The sequence below is a fragment of the Nycticebus coucang genome, chromosome 13, assembly GCF_027406575.1.
Source record: "Nycticebus coucang isolate mNycCou1 chromosome 13, mNycCou1.pri, whole genome shotgun sequence".
NCBI lineage: Eukaryota > Metazoa > Chordata > Mammalia > Primates > Lorisidae > Nycticebus > Nycticebus coucang.
This window is the reverse complement of record NC_069792.1, coordinates 33,328,333-33,344,301: the sequence shown is the minus strand read 5'-3', so window position 1 is coordinate 33,344,301 and position 15,969 is coordinate 33,328,333. Positions and strand designations below refer to the sequence as shown.

Here is a 15,969-nt window from a genome sequence, read left to right as displayed (position 1 = left end):
TTGAAGGGCCATTGGGCCAGTGGAGCCTAGTGGCTTTGGAGGTGCGCTGCACACTGCCTAGTGCACAGCTGGTTAGCCAGTTATTTGCCATAGACAAGAACAATGCGTGCATATATCTGTTGTTACTTTTTAAGACTTTTGAAAATGATAAGTATCCTACTATTTGTAACCGTATTAATCCTTGTCATATAGAGAGTATATATTAAAGTATTCCTGTCAATAGTAGCCTCGCAGGGAAATGCATTCATTGAACCCCTATGGGCATCTAAATGTAGCCTTAAAACAGTTGCAAACCAAAGCGGGGATAGTCCAGGGACATGCGAAAACGAGCTGTCCTTGACCCCTACCCTACTAGTATGCGTCTGTAAGGGTGAAAAGGAAACCCTTTAATGCCCAGGATGGAGCTAGAGCAGGTTCCCCTGGGTGTGTGGTGCATGGGTCATCCTCCACGTCCCAGCCTGGGGTTGCAGGGAAGGCCCAGGCCGAGCATCTCATCCTTCTCCCACCTCCTGAGTTTTCCTTTAAGGCCTCGGTCCCGTCAGTCCCAAGCTTGATTAGTCTTCCATTCGGTCTAAGACAGCATGGTCACCAGGTGAATTCCAAACCTGCCTTCCCGACTGTCAGAGGGGGTGGCTGGATGGGGTGGAATTTGCAGAGGGACCTACATTGGCCTCCTGTCCTGGTCTAGGGGGCTGCTCGAATACTTTTTGATCCTGCGCACTGCTGTGTAATCGCTCTGGGACTCACTCACTCAGGGCCTGCTGCTGACAGAAAGTGTTTGGCACGAGTGGGTCCAAGCTGTGTCAGCTAAACCATGGCTTCAGGCCAAGCTGGTCGACTGTAATCCAGAGACCCTTTCTTTCTTGCAGATCTTTAGGTTTGTCAGGGTGCATTTCACAAGATTGCCGTGGCTGCTGGGATAGGGATACCCCAGCTCAGATCCCCTCACCCGCAGCCCTTTCTGAAGTACTTGATCCTCAAGACACATGACGGAGTTGACATCCTTGACCATTCCGTCCAGTCCCGCCCTCTTCCTCGTATCCCTGTGTTGGAAGAACTAAGCTTCCATTTCAGAGCTGCCGTGGCACTTTCTACAGATGGGGGAGTGGGGTACATTCTGTATCCTTGAAGTAAAAATAACCTAATGGTCATATAGGTTGATTAAACATGCACACCCTGTTAGGAGTCTGATATAATCCTAATATGAAAAATCATAGAAGCTAGCATTCCTCAAGCTTATACTGTGTACCGGGCACTGTGCTGGGCACTTTGGAAATGTCATCTCATTCAGTCCTCCCCAGTTGGTGTCAGTGTCCCTTTCTACAGGGGAAGGGGTGCCATGATGCTCCAGGAGGGTAAGCAGCCTGCTCTTTTCCCTTTGCTGCGCTCAGCTAGCTGCACACGCACCTTTGTCCTGACCTCCCCACAAGTGCCTTATAGAGCCAAACAGGATACAAGATGTGTGCTTTTATTGAGTAATAGTTCTTGTTGATTTGATAAATTTATAACGTACTACTTTGAGCACTAAAAAACGGTTTACACTATCTTCTTGTAAACCAAAGCAAATAAAACAATTTTTTTCCTGGATTGGTTTCCAGGTATGATTTTGTTTTAAATTACTAGATTTTTTTCCAACTAGAATTTAGGTTTATAGTTGTAGGCTAACTCAAAGTAAAGATGTCCCTTCTACCTCTGTCCCCCCAGAACAGTTTCCCGTACTGTTGACATCTTTTGTGAGGGTGGCACATTTTTACAGATTCATGAGCCGATGTTGAGGCATACTCTACCCAGGGTGACAGCTTGAGGCTCTGTCTCAAAAAAAATGAACATAAAAGTGGAGGGTAAAGGACCTAGCCAAGGTCCTAGTGAAGCCTAGGAAATAGGGTTGCTTTTAGAGTATAACCCATATGCTTTAGCTTTTATTTTACATTAGTTGGGTCACACTAGGATAGGTGGTTAACACGATTATTATCGAGAAATATCACGAAGTGCGTCCTTCCTGCATAACGGTGCTCTCCTATCTGAGGATATGAAGACGTATCTAAACTAAAGTACATGGATTTGACTTACAAGCAATTTATTTTAGTACTAATAAAATAATTCTCATTTCTAATTCTGGGAGTCTTGTCCATTGTTTGCTTTCTTTGGGGAACCATTTCACTTCCAGCCCATTGGCTCTTTGTATCTGAAATAACAATATGATTGTGATATTTCTCTCTTTGGCTAACCTTATGTGTGCATTCCTCTAGATATTCAAATTCATACAATTGCAATATTCCATAAAACAAAATAATTTCAAATTTCTTGTGTCCTGAGGTCTCTGTCACAGATTTCCTTACAGTGCGTTAGTTGAATCATCGATGAGATAAGATTAGAGATCATTGATAGCCACTATTGTCAGAAATATTTACAAGAAGGAACCTTTACAACAACCTTACAATTGGCACTTATGAAAACAGAGGGGTGAGAAAATGGCCATTACAAATGACTTTTTAAAAAACAGAGGAAAGGAGCAAGTGAAATATTTTCTAAAAAACCTTATATGCAATGACGCTTCTAAAAAGTTATGTGTGTGTTGAATGTTGTCTTAGGAACTCTTTATCTTCCATTCCTGCTGATTCCTGTGAGGGACGTTGTATAATTCACTGAATACAAAACAAAACAAAACAAAACAAAACTGATGTTACTGTAGTGGGTTTGAAATGCTCAATGCACCACAGTATACAACCTTAAAGTTAAGCTCCCTTTTCACAGCAACCACTGTATAGCTCCTCAAGCGTCTTTGGACCCAACTGCATGTACACACTGAGGCCCCCTGGTCTTTGATGCACCGTTTAGAAGTTTTGTTGGTTACATAGGCACAAACTTGTGGGGGTTTTTCCTTCATTTGAAAACTCAGCGATAATTTTGCTGCAAGAGGTGAGCGGCAGTGCCCCCTAGGAAAGCACTAGTGGGATTCCGATTATTTCACAAGGTAAAGCAGGGGTGGTACCTGTAGCCACGAGGTCAACTAAACTGAAAGATTGCATAGGCTTTGACATGGCCATAAGTTCTGGGGTAGCCGCTAAGCTGTGCTAGGGAAGAGGTGGCAAGTGAAAAGAATGCATGGGGTGGTGCACTGAGGATGGCACACGTCTGTAGGTTTTCTTGTTTTTTAGACAGTCTCACATGGTTGCCCCAGGCTACAGTGCTGTGGTGTCAGAGCTCACAGCAACCCCTAACTCCTGGGCTTCAATGATCTGATCCCCTTGCCTCAGCCTCCCCAGTAACTGTGACTACAGGTACCTACCATTTGCTCATCTAATTTTTCTATTTTCCATAGAGACAAGGTCTCCATCTTGCTCAGACCGGTCTCCACCTCCCCAGCTCAGGCAATCCACCCACCTCAGCCTCCCAGCATGCTAGGATGACAACCATGAGCTATTGTGCCCAGCCAAATCTTTGTCTCACCTGAAGCCTCTCACTTTTTTATTTTTATTTCTTTCTTTATTTATTTCTTGCAGTTTTTAGCCAGGCCCTGGTTTGAAGCTACCATAACATTATGTGGGGCCAGCACCCTACTTCTTGAGCCAAAAAAGCCTCTCCCGTTTTTAAAGAATCTATTCTTAAGCCTCTCTGAGCTGAAAAATAGGACTCATATTTTTAAAACAACATTACTACTTAACAACCACAAATTTTAAATGAGAACTGCTTGTATGACTGTATGTAATTATAACGGTGACACAATGTGCCAACCGCATTATAAAGCACTTTACAAATACAAACCCTTTTAATGCCCACAGCAATTTTATTAACACAATCTTCATTTCATAGTGAAGGCAAAGGAGCCATTGCTTAAATAATATTCCCGAAGACTCACAAAGAGGAAGTCACAGAGCTGGGAGAGAATCCGGAGAGTCTGGTGCTAGAATCCTGCCTTACCATTACCTTCCATTACACATTTCCGAAAAAACTAGAAGGAAGAAACAGAACAAACCACGGGAGTCTGTACTCTCCTCCAACATTACCACGAGCAAGGAGACTAAAACCTTCTTTAGAGAATCTAAATTTTTTTTTATCAAAAGTGAAGTTTCTCCAACACACATTCCCTCAAATTGTGGTGAGGAGGAATTAAAATCATTAGTACTCTAAAGTCAAATGATAACAGAAGATGCTTCAAGCACATGGAGGAGCTAGTGAGAAACACCAGGTAGTGTAAGTTTAGGGTAGTGCTGCTGCTAGCAAACTAATCAATAGGAGTAGAAAAGAAATTACTACTAGTCTAATCCAGACCATCTGAGCCACGATAGTGTAGGATGGTCCTCGGGTCCAGAAAATGTGGCTTGGGCAGCACCAATTAAGCTGTTATTGATGGTCATCTCGTCCAAGTCTATTGTTCTATGACAACTGAACTCTAAAAAACACATCTGTTCTGGCATTTTCATAACCCTTCAGGCCGTCTGCGTCTCCAGAGTGGAGTCGGCAGGACAAACTCTACCACCATAGAGAAACCTACGTGCACCCCTTTTGCCAGCCACCCTTTTCAGCTGGACCAACCTCTCCTCTTCCTCCCCCTGCTCAGCCAGCATGAGTGGAGAATGAGGATGAAGACCTTTGTGGTGAAACACATCCACCTTTAGTAGTAAAGATCAAGTTGTGTTTTGTCCGGTGTTGGTATCAGGGTGAAACTGGTGGCACGAAGTCAGTTTGGAAGTGTGCTAAATCCATGCCACGAAGTGTAGAAGGACAAAAAGAATTAGGAAGCCTTTTGAAAGCAGATACGAGACAATCCTCCAGATGTCATTCATGAGGTGGTCTTTGCAGAAACTCTATACAGGAGAGATGGAGCTCCACACAGCTCCCTTGAGTTCACATAGATAAGCGACAGCCTCAGATCATGAAGAGTTTCATGTCTGTGGCATCCATGCGTTCACAGAGCACACTCTCAAAATGATACAGACTAGCCACGACAGCTATAGAGAAAAATCATGAAGAAAACTGATAACAATATGGAACATGCATTTATTTAAGTGAAAGCCAGGGATGAGGAGCAAGGAATAAGGGATATAGATGACAGGAAAAGGGAGTGTCAGGGCGGAGTAAATGAACAGGATTCCAGGGGGGTGTAAGGGAGTGGCAGGGGAGAGTAAATAAAAGTAGCTCAAAGGTGGACACAGTCCCAGGACAGGTCTCCTCGGCCTTGATGTTGTTTTGGCCTATTGAAATGGTGGCTCCAGCTCCCAGGAGAAGTTGTGGCTGCAGGACAGAGAGGCAGCTATGAGGCCACCAGGAACAAAATTCAGGTCCCCCGCCCAGGGTCTGCCTGGCAGGCTTGGACACCCGGCGCTCAGCAGTCACCATGCCCCAGGGACTGTTGGTGACCAGGGAACCACGGCCACAGGCTCTTTGCAGCTGGCCACCAGACAGAGTCCTGAGCAGGGATGCACAAAGGTCCCCCTACCCTCCGCCAACCTTTGCAGGCACTCACATATTGTACTGGTCCAGTGGCTTCATGGTTTGGAACCAGGACTGAAAGTCTCTGTCCGGTTGAAAACAGAAATTATTGGCAGTCACCTGCAGCAACTGCAGCTGCTGGATGATCTTGAAGGCCTGGAGCCAGAGAGAAGGACGGATGCTGACTGGGCCGGGGGGAAGATTCTGAAGGGGCCATGCTGGGGAGGGCAAGGGGCCGATCTCTGGCGCCTTTCTCTGGAGTGGTTCCCTTCTCCCCTCCCATCCTCTGAAGGCCCAGTCTGTCCTCAGAGTTGGATGTCAACTGCCTTTCTCCAGGAGTTGGTTTTCATTCCCATCCTGCACGTTTCATGGGGTGGACTGCCCCTTCCCTGACGTCAAACCCTCCCAGGAAATCTACGATGTGGAGGATGCAGCCAGGGAATGTCCTCCCAGGGCAGTCTCTGACTTCCACATGTTGTGCTTCCCCAGAGAGAGGCCCCCAGTTGCCCACCTTCCCCTTTTTGTTATGTTGAGCACATTTCCGTGCAAGGCACAGCCAATGCCCGGGAGAGAGGCCCCCCAGCCATGACTCCCCCCTCCTTGGGCTCCCTTGCTGCGTGTCATCCAGGCTCAGTGGCCAGGGGACCTGCGCACAAGGCACTTGCACCCACATCACGCTGTGGGTTGTGATGAAGGGAGCGTGCGGGCTGATGCTCAGGGGCCCTGTGACCCAACACTTCCTCATGACAAGTAGGGGCACACAAAATCTCCTTGCACACAAAGAGAGTTTGGAGCCACATGGGAGCTGCCTGAGTGTGGAGGGGCCAATTTCAACTCCTCCCGTGGGCAGCACCTGAGGGAGAGGCTGAGTCCAGCTCAGCCAGACCCTCGGGCAGCTCAGCAGTCAGGCAGCTCTGCAGCTTCTGCCTTGGGAGCAGGGACTGGAGGCTGACGTCGGGCCTGATACCCCAGCTCACAGGGCTGCCTGGGAGCAGTTTTGCTGAGTGCTGAGTTCTCAGGGCTCCATCCAGGAATGTCTCCCCCCAGCCTTAGGATTCTGGTCCCCAGTGTGCCAGCCCTAGGCTCACTCACAGCCACATTATTCTGCGTCCACTTCTGCAGCAGAGTTAGGTCATCGACAAAGATTCCAAGAAAGGGAATGACGCCCTGTGTCATTGGGGTGGGAGTGGTGATGAGCACCCACCTGCAAGTGGCCTTCCCCGTTCTGTTGTCCGGAATCTCACACCCCACCCCGGTCTCCTAGACCTCTCCTCAAGATCTCTGACTTGGAGCAGCCAGACACCTTCAGCTTCCTCCTTCCATTCTATCCCTCTCCTCCCCCAGCTGCACCCATGGTCACCTACAGCCTGGGATGTTCACAGGTCACAATGCCTTGTGGTCCCAGACCCCACCCTTCCTGTAGGGCATGCTGAGCCCAGCTCTTCCAGGCCTTTGTCCTGGGCCCTCTGCTGAGGGCATTTCAGGCACCAGCTACAGGAAGGAGGGCCTAGTAGGAGGCCCTTGCTCTCCTGATGGGGAGACTCCAGCTGGGGGGAGGCCCTGCCCTCCGTCCCAGTGGCCCTCCCCACCCACACCAAAGGAGGCTCACCTTCCGTTTCTGCTGCCTCATCTGGGCTCTGTGAGGGTTTTTTTCCCGGCGGGCCAGCTTGGAGATCCCCAGCTGCCAGGGTCAGGACAAGGTCAGTGAGACTATCTTACCCTCACTCAGCTACTCCCAGGACCCTGACCTCGCACTGTGGACACCTGGCCACAGTCAGCTGGTGAGGTTCTACAGTCACTCAGTGAGCTCTGGTTCTAGACCCAGCCCTGTGTCCTACACCCACTTGCTGTGTTACTGGGGCATGCAGCTCAGCCCCTCGTTTGTCTGGAGACCCTGCCCCAGCTGCTCGCACCACACACCAGCAATAGAGGCCCGGCTTTCTGGAGAATTTCTGGCTGGTTTCGGGAAAGAAAGAAGCCACCCCCACCACCACCACAACATTTCCCCATCGCCTGGTGGAAGCTACATAACCAGAGGGACCAATGCAATGGATATTAGCCAGAGCCCTGCTAATTATCCAGCTCGTCCCTGATGAACAGCCAGGAAAGCCCCTTCTCTCTTCTGAACAGGACTGGCGACTGGTACTTTTCAGGTAAACGTTGAGTTAGAAAATTAACCAAAAATCACCCGGCCCGGTACCCTTTCCAAATTCCCCTCTCCCTGCCCTCTAAACATTTGCCCCCAGCCCCAGCCCCCCTGTACCTTTATCAGCTTCTCCCGGGTCATCCTGTCATCGCGTGCGCACAGTTCTTTATACGCTCTTGCGCTTTCCCTTTGCAGAGGGGAAAGAAAGTCGGATAAATCAGGGAGTAGCGGGGAGGAGGGCGAGTTCACATTCCTTGAACTGGGAATGAAAAGGATCCAAACCAGCAGGATTTGTGTTTCCTCTGGGCTCCTGATTCCCAGAGGCTCCACAGGACTGGAGCGGGCGCTGACCTGCTGTTCATCTGGCCCAGCCCAATGTCAACTGAGCAGCTCACTTTCTCAGTTTAGATGTGCGCTAGACATGGGAATATCTCCAATGTGGCAAAGGCCCGTGCCCCACGGTGAAGAAAACTTGGTGCTGAGTTAGACGTTCGGTGCTAACACCCAGTGGACTGAGAGACCCTGGCAGGCCACCCATTCCTGCCTCCGGAGGTGCTGGGCTCCCCTCCCCTCCCAGTGCAGTGAGGGAGCATGGCAGACCCGGGAGAGGTGCTGGTGCAGCTCAGGAGACACACGCCCACCCACCTGGATACTGCTCTCCAGGTCTCCTGGAGACTATGGATGGGCGCAGCCTTCAGGGCTGTGACTATGCCATGCAAAGATGAGTAGTTGCTCAACTTATGACACTCCTGGGGAGGGAAGAGGATGCACCGTGAGGTGGGGAGTTGGAGCCCCACTGCCCGAGCTGTGCCCCCTGTGCTGACCTTTCCTCTGTGGGGAGGCAGAGGCCCAGGGAGGCACAGGAGAGCAGTCTGGGCCCCAGTGAGTTTCACACTCTGGGAGGACAATTACAGTTCAACCCAACGTCGGTGTCCAGGCGCAAAGGGCGCACCAACACTGGGCATGGAAGTCAAGGTCAGTGTGCCCCGGACAGGAACGGGGCTGGGGGCTGTTGAGGGGCTTGGACTCTGTTCAGCAAATTTGACATCGGACAGAGGAGAGAACGAGTGTCCTAGGGCCTCCCATGCTTTACCGAGGCCACCTGGATCCAGAGCCCCAGCACCCTGGCCCTGTCTCAGGCCCTCCCACAGCTTACCCTGGCCACCTGTATCCAAAGCTCCAGCACCCTGGCCCTGTCCTGGGCCTTCATGGTGCGGGTCTCCAAGCACGTGCTTATCACAAAATACACCACAGTATCGAAGTGAATCAAGGCAGCGCCGACTGTGGGTGCCACCAGAGCTATGTCCATCCCGTCCAGCTCAATCAAAAAGGTGTCCAGGCACTCCCACGGCAGCAGCTTCTTAAATTGCTCCTGGGGAGGAAGAAAGATCCACATGGGCACCGCCCAGGGCAGCTCTGAGTCTAAAGTCACCCCTTGACTCAGGCAGGTGACCAGATTCTCAGCTTTGGCATTGGCTCTCCCAGAGTAGTCGGAGCCCCGGGTTTCATTCCCCTTTCACGGAGGGCGCAAAACGCATAGAGCCGGGCAAGGAGAGAACAGCACGTGGTGTTTCCCCCAGGCCGGCCTCCAGGAGCCCACACTCCGCAAGGTGCTCAGCCCGGCCCTTCCTGAGGCCACCTGTGTGCCAGGCCTTCTTTCTGTTGAGACGCACGTGGCCCGTGGCAGCCACCTCCAGGGTCTCAGTGCGGGTGTCTGGTCTGAAATGGAGTCTGTGCCAGATGTGTAGTAATTGCTGAGGCTGGTGAGGCCTCCCGGGCGGGGGGCTTAGCAGCCGGGGCGGCATGCTAAGTGGGCCACCCCTGCATCTAGTGGGCCAGGCCCCCACCCTGTACTCTGTCCCCTCCCATGGGATGTGCCCAGCAGATGTGTGTAGCTGCCACAGACACAGGGACCGTAAATACAGAAAGAAACTCAAACAGCTGGCCTGGCTCATAAGCCGTGCAGCAGGGTGGGACCAGATCGCTGGCCTCTGGTCAGGGAAGGGGTTTGAGCAGCTGCTCACCGCATCCAGCAGCGTGAGCTGCTCAGCCACTTGTTTCCCTGTGTACGCCAGGATGCTAGACGGCCCCGCCCTGTGCAGCATTTGTTCAGGCACAGTCCTGGGCTGGCTGAGGCCTACGATTGCCTTTGGTTGTGCCTTGCCAGTTTTCACTGGCTTTCCAGATGGCTCTGTCCAGGGTGCTGCCCTTGAGCCTGGCCCTGGAGCTGGCTCCATATACATTGGGAGATCCAGGGATGCAGGCACCCCTGGCTCCAGAGCAGGCCTCTGCTCGCCCAGATCTGCCGGCGCTGGTGCTGGTTCTATGGCCAGCACTGGGATTGCCTGTTGTTCTGGAGATTGAGCAGGAGATGGAAAAGGAGATAAAGTCAGCCGCATCTGTCACTCCCTACTGGGTTATCCAAACACACCATTACCTCCCCATGACAAAGAGAATTTCAGCCCCAAACGCTACCTTTCTGAAGCTGGTAAACTGCTGCCATCCCACCCTCTGGGTTTGTGCCAATGGGCCTGAATTGGTACAGCCAAGCAAGCGCGATGGTGGCTTGATGCCCCAGGTATGATGTGGACACGGTGACCTGTATGTCAGCCACCTCAAACCTGAGCCTTGGAATGCTCACATTCTTGTCGCAGAACACAGGGCATCCATCTGGCCAGGAGACGTAGATGGAAGAGGTGCTTCTGGGGATGACAAGTGGAACCTGAGTCAGAGGCCTGGCTTTTCCTCTGACACCCTTCCCAGGACAGTCCTGTGTATTTATGTGTCCCTGGGCCTACTCCTCCAGTCTAGAGGACAGGCTGAACTTCCCTGGCTGTCTCTGCTGCCCTGGCAGGGACAGAACTGGTCATGGATCAGGATTGGACACACTATTGTGGGCCTCGCCCTCCCCCTGCCATTGTCACTGCAGATCAACTGCAAGGACCTCTGCACCCCTGAGCCCTCAGGGCTGTGACTGGAGGCCGGAGGGTCAGCAGGGTGCTCATCATCACACCAGTGTGGGCTCCTGCTGCTGTGGTCGGGGAGGGGGTGTGGGCTGGAGGAGACAGGAAGAGCTGGGAAGGTACTTGTGCTGAGGATGGGCCCCTCAGGGGCAGCTCTGAGCCACGCTTCTCCTCTCTGCAGGGACCTGCCACCCCCCCACAGCTCTAACCGACTCATGTCTTCCTTGAAATCCCCTGACCTTAGCCCTCTCATGAGCATCCTCAAGTGGCTGAGACCCAGGTTCTGTTTTGTTTCCCCAGCCACAGTCCCACAGAGCCCCATACTCTGAGTAGAAAAGGAGTTCTTTCCTTGGACCACAAGCATGCCTTTTGAGTTACTCATGGGGTTCGTGATGGAAAAATCCCAGAATCTGGGATCTTTCTCTGTGCATAGAAGATGCTGGGTGGTCCTCAAGGAGGAGGACGTTACCTCCTCGTGTCTGCTCTGACTTCCTGACTCCCTGCACAGAACTGCAGCCCGAAGACTGTCATCTTCTTTGTTCATTAAATTAAGTTTCTAGAACATGCCTGCACAACCAGCTGGTTACTGAATGACTCCGACAGAACCTTGGCAGATATCTAAGTGGTTCTCGGGACTCTTTCCCCGCCCCAGGAAACCCCTGTTCTCTCAAGGACAGGGACAAGGTGGAAGGAAACTCAAAGCTCTGCGAGTGGGACCAGGTTTGCTCTCTCTGTGCTTTTCCCACAAAGGGACACAGACGTATGGGCTACTGAGGTGTGAGGCAGAGGGCGCCTTCTGTGAGGAGACTGACGGTAAATGTGAACAGCCACAGCAGCCCCTGAAGCCTCTCCACAGAGCCAGGAGCGAGGGACCCAGCTGCCACCTCTTATTCTATTGATTTTCCTCCAAAACCTCATAAATGTAATCCTCTGACCACTCCACTTTTCAGAGGAGTGAAGCGAGGCTCAGGGGAACTGAATGACACCCACAGACCTAGTTGGCAGGTGGGGGCAGCACTGTGCCTTGGCCACTCACCTCCTGACCAGTTTCTCTAGGAACCGTGCCATGGTGTGGATGTCGTGGTAGGAGCCCTGGGAGGTCATGGAGCAGATGTTTTGTGCCGAAAGGACTGGCACCAGGGAGCTCACCAGCATGTCCCAGGTGGCTGGCCGGGAGGTCCTCACTTGCAGCTCCGTAAAGCAGACGGCCGACTCATTTCCATACTAGCGGGGACAAAGAGGGACACACAGTCAGTGATCCTGACCCTCCAGAGAATGGGGTCTGATGCTCAATGCAGGAAGCTCCAGCCCTTCAGAGACTTGTGCCTTTAGAAGTCATGGGTGTCCCTAATTCTACACTTAGGACGTAAAATGTGATGAGCACGAAGAGCTGCATGAAACCCCTGATACCCTGCAGGCTGCTTCAGGGGGCTTGTTAGGCAGAAAAAGAATGCCCCTGCTCAGACACCCTGTAATGAAGATCCCAGTGCCCGTGAGTCCCCAAATGACCCTCACTGTGCAAATGAGAAAATTCAGGCTCTGGGATGTCACCTGGCTGTCACCCGCACATGGGTCAGAGCTGTGGCCCTCCCAGGGAAGGCTGCATGAATTTTCCCCTAAGCTTGCAGCAGCTCAGCCCGCTCTCACTCAGGGAGAGGGTCTTGACCCAGCCTGTTTCCCCCCTCTCTGTGGAGACCATGCACAGGGCCATGCGTCCTAGAACAGGATTCTCCACTGAGAACCGCGCAAGTGTCTGTCTTTGTTACTTTAAAAGAAGTCTTGAGAGACAGCCTGAGCAACTCTCGGCTTGGCATAGGGGTAAATGCAGTGAGACCCCAGGGTGGAAGAAAGCTTGTTACAAGTCCACAGGGCTGAGGAGGTGACTCAGCGGGGAGAAATCTCAAATAGGTATGCAGAAATGTATAGGGAAGACTGAAATATGACTCCCAGGTGTCAGTTGCAAAACTGGAAATGGAAGCAATGATGTGATTGCATTTCCTACCAAACCTACATTGGAAAACACTTCAAACAATATTAAAACCAGGGAGGCTGGCTGCAGAGCAGCAGCGACATTCAGAGACCACTGCTAACCAGTCCGTGCCCCAGGAAGTCTGGAGCTTATACTTAACAGTTGCCAAGTACCCCCTTCCTGGGAGCCCACCTGAGCACATGTCATGGGCCGAAATTCATAACTTCATGTCTGATGTCCCCAGAACATGACGGCATTAGGACAAAAGGTCCTTCTAGTTACATGTCCCTAATAACATATCACTGGTGTCCTTCTAAGAAGAGGTGCTAAGGACACAGACAGGCATGACAGAGGACCTCTCTGTGAATGCGGAGGTGAAACGTGGCCACAGAAGCCAAGGAGAGAGGCCTCTGAGAGACCTCCCCAGCCGGCAGCGTCACGTGGGACTTCCAGCCTCCAGAACTGAGAGGAAGTCAATTTCTATTGAAGGAGCCCTTCGGCCTTAGGGTTAAGTTCTGCCAGCTCCCCGAACTGTCCCAGCCAATTGGGACACAGCAGTTTCCCTGCAGCATGGCTGACTGAGAAATAGGATTGTGTCCAGTCAGGCTCCGCGGGCATTGAAAGGCTGGGCAGCAGTGGGAAATGGCCTCCCTGAGGGAAAATGGCCAAGACCGGAGGGCAGAGCACCTGCCTGGTGGGGCTACAAGGATCTGTTCCCGAGATGTCACTTTGCAGACAAGAGCAGGCAGCAGCATTGTCTCCTTCTGTGTGTGACCCCTCCCATTTTGTTTAGACCCCCTGGTTTAGTGTTGGCTGTTAGCGTTGGAGAGGCCTGGCTGGGAAGGGAACTGCCTGCCTATTCCGGGAGACCCACTGGGCCATATTAAAGCTGTGAGAGCAGCAACCACATGGGGAACTATCCCTGGACTAGTGTAAAGTGAAAACTACAGGAAGCATTTTCTCTGACATCCCCACAACTACGTGAGTAGTGAACGTGCCTCTTACCAAGTTGCCACTGGGGAGACACAAGGCCGGAATATTTAGGGAGTGGACTGTGGGTCACTCAAGGGCTAAAACAGCCAAGGACAGAGCCCGGGGCATCCCTCTTTGGGTCTGTGGAGACCCCTTTGCGCCCATTCTCACCCCAGGCTGGCGCTGGCCACGGTCAGGGGCCTGCTGCATCAGTTCTTTATCCAAAGAGAGAGCCGCGGACTCCTCCAGCGGCTCCTCCTGGATTACCTCCAGGGAGCTCTGGAAAGAGAGGCCCCGACGTCGGGCCGAGAGCCTTCGATGGCAGCCAGGTGCTCTCCTCAGGGAAACCACCAATCGAGACTCATCTCTATTCTAGCATGGACAAAGAGAGACACACAGTCAGTGACCCTGACCCTCCAGAGAATGGGCTCTGATCCTCAATGCAGGAAGCTCCAGCCCTCCAGAGACTCGTGCCCTTAGAAGTCAGGGGTGTCCACGATTCTACGCTTTTCACCTACAACGTGATGGGCACAAAGAGCTGCATGACACCACTGACACCTTCCAGGCTGCCTCAGGGAGGTTGTTAGGCAGAACAACAATGCCCTGCTCACACACCATGGATGAGGAGCACTGTGCAGTGAGTCCCCAAATGGCCCTCCCTGTGCAAATGAGAAAACTCAGGCTCTGGGATGTCACCTGGCTGTCACCAGCATCTGGGACATGGCTGCGGCCCTCTCAGGGAGGCCTCCATGATTTTCCCTCTAAGCTCACAGAGACTCAGCCTGCTCTCACTTGGGGCGAGTGTCTTGGGCCAGCCTGTTTTCCCCCTCTCTGTAGAGACCATTCCCGGGACCAGACGTCCCAGGAGAAAGCTCTCTACTGAGAACAACGCCAGAGTCTGTCTTTGTTACATTGAACGGATTCCTGAGAAACAGCCTCAGCAACACTGGGCCTGGCATAGGGGCAAATGCTATGAGACCCCAGATTGGAAGAAAGCTTGTTACAGGGCCACAGGGCTGAGCAAGTGACTCAGGGGAGAGAAATCCCAAATAGGTATGAAGACACTGAAATGTGGCTCTCAGGTGTCAATCACAAAACTGGAAATGACAGCAATGATGTGATTGCATTTCCCACCAAACCTACATTGAAAAACACTTAAAACAACATTAACACCAGGGAGGCTGGCTACAGAGCAGTGTGACATTCAAAGACCACTGCTAACCTGTCCGTGCCACAGCAAGTCTGGAAGTTATACTGATCGCAGCCAATACAACTCTCTAGTGTAAACTGTTGGCAAGCACCCCCTTCCTGGGAGCCCACCTGAGCACATGTCATGGGCCGGAATTCAGACCCTCATGTCTGATGCCCTCAGAATGTGACTGCATTAGGACAAAAGGTCCTTGTAGTTACATGTCCCTGATAACATATGACTGGTGTCCTTATAAGAGGAGGTGCTAAGAACACAGACAGGTTTGACAGAGGAACTCTCTGTGAATGCGGAGATGAAACGTGGCCACAGAAGCCCAGGAGAGAGGCCTCTGAGAGACCTCCCTAGCCGGCAGCGTCACGTGGGACTTCCAGCATCCAGTACTGAGAGGAAGTCAATTTCTATTGAAGGAGCCCTTCGGCCTTGGGGCTAAGTTCAGCCAGCTCCCCGAACTGTCCCAGCCACTTGGTACACAGCAGACTTTACAATGTCTGAGCTGTTTATAATTGAAAGGATGTCTTCCATTTCCCCAAATAAAGCTAAGGCCTAGAGATTTCTATTTAGATGTAAAGCAATATACTCCTTACTTAAGGAGTGGACTTTGGGCATAAAGGTAAGGTGGGTATTCCTGAAGCAGCGTCTCCTCTCTCCTTTCTTTCTCTCCTCCATTTATCCCACCAAATCTCCTCCATTTATTCCCTGCAGCATGGCTGACTGAGAAATAGGACTGTGTCCAGTCAGGCTCCATGGGCATTGAAAGGCTGGGCAGCAGCGGGAAATGGCCTCCCTGAGGGAAAATGGCCAAGACCGAGGGCAGAGCTTCTGCCCGCTGGGGCTACAAGGATCTATTCTAGAGATGGCACGTTGCAGACAAGAGCAGGCAGCAGCTTTGTCTCCTTCTGTGTGTGACCCCTCCCATTTTGTTTAGCCACCCTGGTGTACAGTGCCTGTTAGTGTTGGAGAGGCCTGGCCGGGAAGGGAACTGCCTGCCTTCTCCAGGAGACCCCTGGGCCGGATTTAAGCTGTGAGAGAAGCAGCCACATTGGGAGCTCTCCCTGGACTCGTATAAAGTGAAAACTACAGGAAGCATTTTCTCCGTTATCCCCACAAGTATGTGTGCAGTTTTGATGCATCTTACCAAGTTGCCCTGGGGATACACGATGGCTGGATTCTTTAGAGAGGAGATTTTGGATCACTCAACTGGGAAAACTGCCGAGGAGAGAGCCTGGGGCATCCCTCTTTGGGTCTGTGGGGACCCCCTCTGTGCCCATTCTCACCC

At 51.9% G+C, this 15,969-nt stretch overlaps 1 protein-coding gene and 1 long non-coding RNA gene across 2 annotated transcripts in view; one reads left to right on the top strand and one right to left on the bottom strand.

The window, feature by feature from the left end:
* LOC128563573 (uncharacterized) overlaps positions 1 to 2,572 on the top strand; it is a 60,627-nt gene extending 58,055 nt beyond the window's left edge. Inside the window, exon 6 of the long non-coding RNA XR_008373825.1 lies at positions 870 to 2,572. This is a non-coding gene — a long non-coding RNA (uncharacterized LOC128563573). The remainder of the gene's footprint in view (positions 1 to 869) is intronic.
* LOC128563566 (uncharacterized) overlaps positions 1 to 15,969 on the bottom strand; it is an 856,840-nt gene that overhangs the window by 151,860 nt on the left and 689,011 nt on the right. The window lies entirely within an intron of this gene.